At 42.4% G+C, this 5785-nt stretch overlaps 1 non-coding gene across 1 annotated transcript; it reads left to right on the top strand.

Moving 5' to 3' along the window:
• Positions 1-1486: 1486 nt before the first annotated feature.
• LOC115030150 lies at positions 1487-1606 on the top strand. Its single transcript, XR_003835775.1, has one exon. It is a non-coding gene; the product is annotated as a small nucleolar RNA SNORA72 (small nucleolar RNA).
• Positions 1607-5785: the final 4179 nt, after the last annotated feature.

Below are 5785 nucleotides of genomic sequence, written 5' to 3'. Positions count from 1 at the left end.
AGGCAGGCGGATTTCTGAGTTCGAGGCCAGCCTGGTCTACAGAGTGAGTTCCAGGACAGCCAGGGCTATACAGAGAAACCCTGTCTCAAAAAAACAAAAAAAAAAGACATTTATTTATTTATTTACTTATTTACTTATTATTTGGAGATAGAGTATTGCTATGTAGCCTAATGCTAGTTGGCCTGGACCTCACAGGTATCTGCCTGCATGAGCTACTATGCCCAGCCTAGATTTGTATTTATCCATATATCTTTGAGGTAGGGTCTATCCTTGAACTAGGATAGGTCTATCCTTGAACTGGGCCTTACAGTTTGTTACCTAAGTTGGAATCCAGCCAGTCCAGCAAGCCCAGCAATGTTCCTGTCTCTGGCTGCCTCAGAGCTGGGAATATAGGTGTGCATACAATGCCTAACTAGTTATATGGGTGCCTGGATCCAAATTCCAGGCCTTATGACTGTGTAGCAGGCACTCTTACCAACTGACCCATGTCTCCAGCCTCTGTTTGCTGTTTCTGTTTTTTGAGACAAGGTCTAATGTGACCCCATGCCGACTTCACACTCCACTGTGAAGCCAAGGATGACTTTGAACTCCCTGCTCCTGCTCCCCTTCCTTCGTGAGTGCTGGGGTGTGTACCACCATCACCAGTAATATCTATCATGCTGCGGATCAAATCCATGGCTTTTCTGTGTGCTAGGCAAGCAGTCAATCAACTGAACCACATCTGCAGCCTAGTAACTAACTCTATAATAGTTGTCTACTGTATTCTAGGTGAAGACATCAACTTAAAAATAAAATTATCAAGAGAAAGGATATTTACTGTAGCAATATTATCACTAGCAAAGTTTGAAACAAACTATAAATAATGTGTTATTAATTTGGGCATTCCCTCAGTGATGCAGGCTTAGTTAATTACATTCCTTAATTCACAGCATATTATTATTCACCTTCAGTTTCCTCTGGCCACAAACATATTTGCACATGTGTGCTTAAGGTGCTCTGGGAGAATTGTCCTAGTGTATAAGGGATGGATATGTATTTTAAACTTTAGTGAATATTAAATATTACCAGATGGTTTTTCTAAAAGGTTACAGATGCTCACATTTCTATCAATAGTGTACAAAAGTGTCTATTTCCATGAATTTTTCACCAGTACCAGATATTGTGATTTTCATTAATTTTGTGTGAAGTATCACATTAATGTTTTATTTGTATTTCCTTAGTAGAACAGAATTTTGCATTTATGGCAACTTGACTTTCTTCTGTAAATTGCCTTGTTTGGAACTGAGTAATGAACATATTGAATTCAATGTAAGGACTGTGAGTGAAAAATCAAGGGCTTCCGAAAAGAAGTTTGTGGGAGGATGGGCCAGGGAAATCCTGGCTGCTGAAGAGACTAGAGCCATTAAAGGGGGAGGGGGCCACTTCAAACTGTGACAATAGACAGAAGCCTCCAGGGTGGAAAGGCTTAACTCGTTTGAAATACTGACTGCAGACATCCTGGCTCTTCTGGTCTGCTACTAATCAGGTCAGGCTGAACACTGACTATATTAACGTCAGGGATGTGTCCCCAGACCTAGGTGTGGTATTATAAATTCTGGTGATAAATCACGTCTGATTTATTATATGACCATCTTCTGTGATCATATGATGGCTAACATTCTAAGTTATCATTGAGCAACCTCGGGAAATTGGCAGTGCAGCTACTGCAACAATTTGTATAGAATCAGTACAAGTCTGCTGTCTCCACTAAAGAATGTGGAGCCACTGTAGGGAAGTGGGAATGGCAGTCACAGGTGAGGAAAACGACCGATTTTCTTCTTCTAGGTGGTTCTGATATTACAAGCATGCCAGAACAGATTGGTAAAAGGTAAACTGTGCAAAAATGGTAATTTGTCTTTGCTAAAGCTTCCGAGGGCTTGTTAATAAAGAAGGAAAGGAGAGAGGGGGAGTGGGTGCCTTGCTAAGAGAGTTCTGGAGGGTCCACTGTTTACAAAAATAAACCAGGGCTGGGAACTCCGTTACAGGGCCCCTCCCCCAGGCCTGAGCTGCTTTTGATGATTAAGAACAATGTGCTAGTGGCTGGCTCCCCTCCCCCACAAGACATGGAAAATGGGGTTTGGGTGGGGGGACCAAAGTCTGGACCTCTGCAAGAGCAGCCACTGCTCTTAACTGCTGAGCCATCTCTCCAGCCTAGCCTAGAGCTAATTTTTAAATTATTATTTTTTAAATTAGAGAAATGTCTGGGGGATTTGTTGGGAAGAAGACAGGGGTTTCACCATGGGAGGGAAGAGGATGAGAGTCATGAAGTTGAAAATGACACGTATGCAATGACTACGCATCTGAAGCTGTCAACACGTGAACTAGATATATATGGTAATGTTAGCTTTGGTGCTGTGTTTGAAACTAAAGATGAGAGACCTTAGCAAGTCAGCACAGACTGACAGAGCAGATTCAGGTAGCTCTTCTAACAAGGTATTGGCTGCCCTCCCCAGTTCTCTGGGAAGGAAGCAAGGGGATTAGGTCTGTCTAATAAGGGAGAGAAGTATGAGTGATGAAGTCACTCCAATGCTTCCCCACTAACAAAGACTGTGTGTGGGCTCAGAATACTTGGCACATAGTGGAGGTGCTCAATAAATATCTGAATTTAAACTATTTACTCATTTAGTCTCTGCAATAACCGTATGAGCTACGTATTTTTTACCCACATTCTACAGATTAGAATCCTGACACTTACATTATCTCCCTTCTGAGTTCCAGGAATGCATACACAGCTTATCCTCCGAGAGAGGAGAGTCCGGGTCTTGAGATGGGAGAGGAGGGAGACAGTGGGGAAGAAGGCTTCAGCTCATTCTCCTCATTAAGGTGTTTTAGAGTCCTTTCCAGGACTTGGAAGTTAACATTTGCAACTGGATAATTCTTTGTAGAGGGAGCTAGCTTGGGCTGTGAGTGTTTCAGGATGTCTCTAAAATGCCCACTTCATGTTTTGACAACCAAAATGTCTCCAAACATTGCCAAGGGTTAAACTCTCCCCTGATTGGGAACTACTGCCTTAGACACTGATAAGACAGGGACAGGATTGCCCAGGAGCCAACCTCTAAGGGAGTATCTCTTCTCCAATTTTTACCTATAGAGTTAGTGACCATCAGCCTGATGTGAGCACAAATTGGTCTTGGCCATATTCCTGTGTTATGAATATGAAGAAGCCATGTTCTTCTCACTCCATTAAAACGTGGGTATTTTTTCCCCTAACCATATGCTGATGCACATTGTAATGCCAGCACTTGGGATATAGAAATAGAAGGATTGCAATTTCAAGGCTAGCCTGGGCTACATAATGAGTTCGAAGTCAGTTTGGGTTACATATGGACCCTGTCTGAAACCTTCTCCTAGCCTACCACAGTCATCTTGGTGTGAAGGCAGAGCTCCGTGAGCTCGGGAGCTGAAGTCAATTACTATGCTGGAAGTTTCTGGTAAAATCCAGCTTCCTTCTGCTCCTAAACTTTACCTTAGGCCCTGAGGCTCACTGGCTCTGTCCCCACATCTCTGCTTCCTTGTCATGAGTCTTGTCTGTCTTACGTAGATGACAATCATTTTTGTGGAATTTAAAAAACAGTGCAGTCGTGTCACTCAGAATGCAAACCTCCTGCCTTACCTCTACCCTAGTTTTTCTCAGGCAAACAGGGATCATAACACCCGGGAATGGAAGCTTCCAGACTGAGAAAAACAACCAACGCCCACCCACCCCACAAAAGCCAGAATGTTCTATTAAATTTCAATATAAGTAGGTCCCAATTGCTACAAATATTTTTTGGTAAAAACTTATACATCATTAATCTGAACTTCAAACTTAGCTGAGTGCTCTGTATTTTATCTGGCAATCCTACTAGAGACCTTATCAGAAAACTGCTTCATCCTGCCCAGAGAGAATCCTACTTGGTAGGTCTGGATGGGGCCTAACAGTTTGTTTATGGTGGTTTGGGGACCACACTCTTGAGAGCCACTGGCATATAGCATAAACAGAAAGATAAGGGCGTTGCTTCCTTCAAAGCATCAAAGCCAAAGAGAAGAAAGTCAAAGAGAAAACTTGAAGCAGTGGGCTTGTTTTTTAAGTACTGACTTCCCCACCAGATGCCATGAGGAATCCATGCCCAAAGATGTGTGAATTTCCATGCTTTTAGACTATTTGTAGTGCCAGAGTTCGAGGCCGGGCCACGCACATGCTGGACAAGCACCTTTCCCAGAACAACAATCCCCAACTCAGGCTGTACATTGCTCTCCCTCGGTAACCATGGGGCTGGCTAGTCCGAACTATGGATTTTAAACATAGCTACAAAGGACGCTGAGAGTCACTTGAGGAGGTGGTTCTTATTATTTACCAAAGCCTAGTGCAGAATGCCTCAGTTTATAATCTGAAGAGCTAGGTGATCTTTCTTTTCCTTCTTCTATTCCCTCCCTATCTCATTTCCCTCCATCTGTCTTTTCTTGAGCACTTTTTTTTTTTTTTTTTTTTTTTTTTTTTGCTGATTACAAAAGTAAAACATGCCCATTCGATTTCAAACAAGCATTATAGCAAGTTACACTTTGAAAGCGAACTCCTCTGTAATGACTGCCCTGAGAATAGCTCCATGGACTGCTGCATATTTATATGAAGTCTCTTTACATAATCCCAGCATGTATAGTGTTATTTATTTTATTAAATAAAAATTTGAGCACACTGAACATACTGTTCCGATTTTTTTTTAAATTACTACAGAATTTGGACATCTTCCAATACCAGTGCATATGGATCTAATTTTTTTAAAAGATTTGTTTTTTAAATTTGTATGTGTATGTGTGAGTGCCTGAGTATATGAATCTGTACCGTGTGTGTGTGGTGCTCACAGAGACAGGAGAGGGTGGGTATCAGACCCCCCTGGGACTAGCATTACATGCAATTGTAAACTTCTGCATGGTTACTGGGCACCAAACTCTGGTTCTCTGCAAGTTCAGCCACTGCTCAACTGCTGAGCCATGTCTCCAACCCACATCTAATTTTTAAATTAAAATATTTTTAAAAAGTCAAGGGGCTAACACAGTGGTTAAGAGCACTGGCTGGGGCTGGAGAGATGGCTCACCACTTTAGAGCACTGACTGTTCTTTCAGAGGTCCTGAGTTCAATTCCCAGCACCCACGTGGTGGTTCACAACCATCTGTAATGCGATCTGATGCCCTCTTCTGGGGTGTCTGAAGACAGCTACAGTGTCCTCACATACAGAAAATAAATAAATCAATCTTTTTTTTTTTTTTTTTTTTTTTTTTTAAGAGCACTGACTGTTCTTCCAGAGGACCTGGGTTGAATCCCAATGCCCATATGGCAGCTCACAATCGTGTAACTTCAGTTCCAGGGGAGCCAACACCTTCACCCAGACACAGATTCAGGCAAAACACTGATATACATAAGATAAAAATAAATAAATCATTAAAAACAAACAAACAAACCAGTGCCCCCTGCCCTAGCCTTCTGACTGTCCTTGCCTCTACACTTACCCAACTGGCTAATATATTTTCTCCTTTCTTCTCCTAAGTCCCACATCTATTTTTGGGACAAGGTTTCTCTGTGTGCCCTTAGCTGTCCTAGAACTCGCCATGTAGACCAGGCTGGCCTGGAACGAACAGAGATCCACTGCCTTTGTTTCCCAAGATCAAAAGTGTATGCCCCGACCCTGGCCTTTCTTTTTCTTTAAACACACTGCAGGAATAGAACCCAGTGTGCCCTGTATGCTAGGTAAACTCTATAGCCCTGAGC

Source organism: Mus caroli, chromosome X (assembly GCF_900094665.2).
Source record: "Mus caroli chromosome X, CAROLI_EIJ_v1.1, whole genome shotgun sequence".
NCBI lineage: Eukaryota > Metazoa > Chordata > Mammalia > Rodentia > Muridae > Mus > Mus caroli.
Note: the sequence above shows the minus strand (reverse complement) of the source record. Positions and strands in the feature narration are given on the sequence as shown.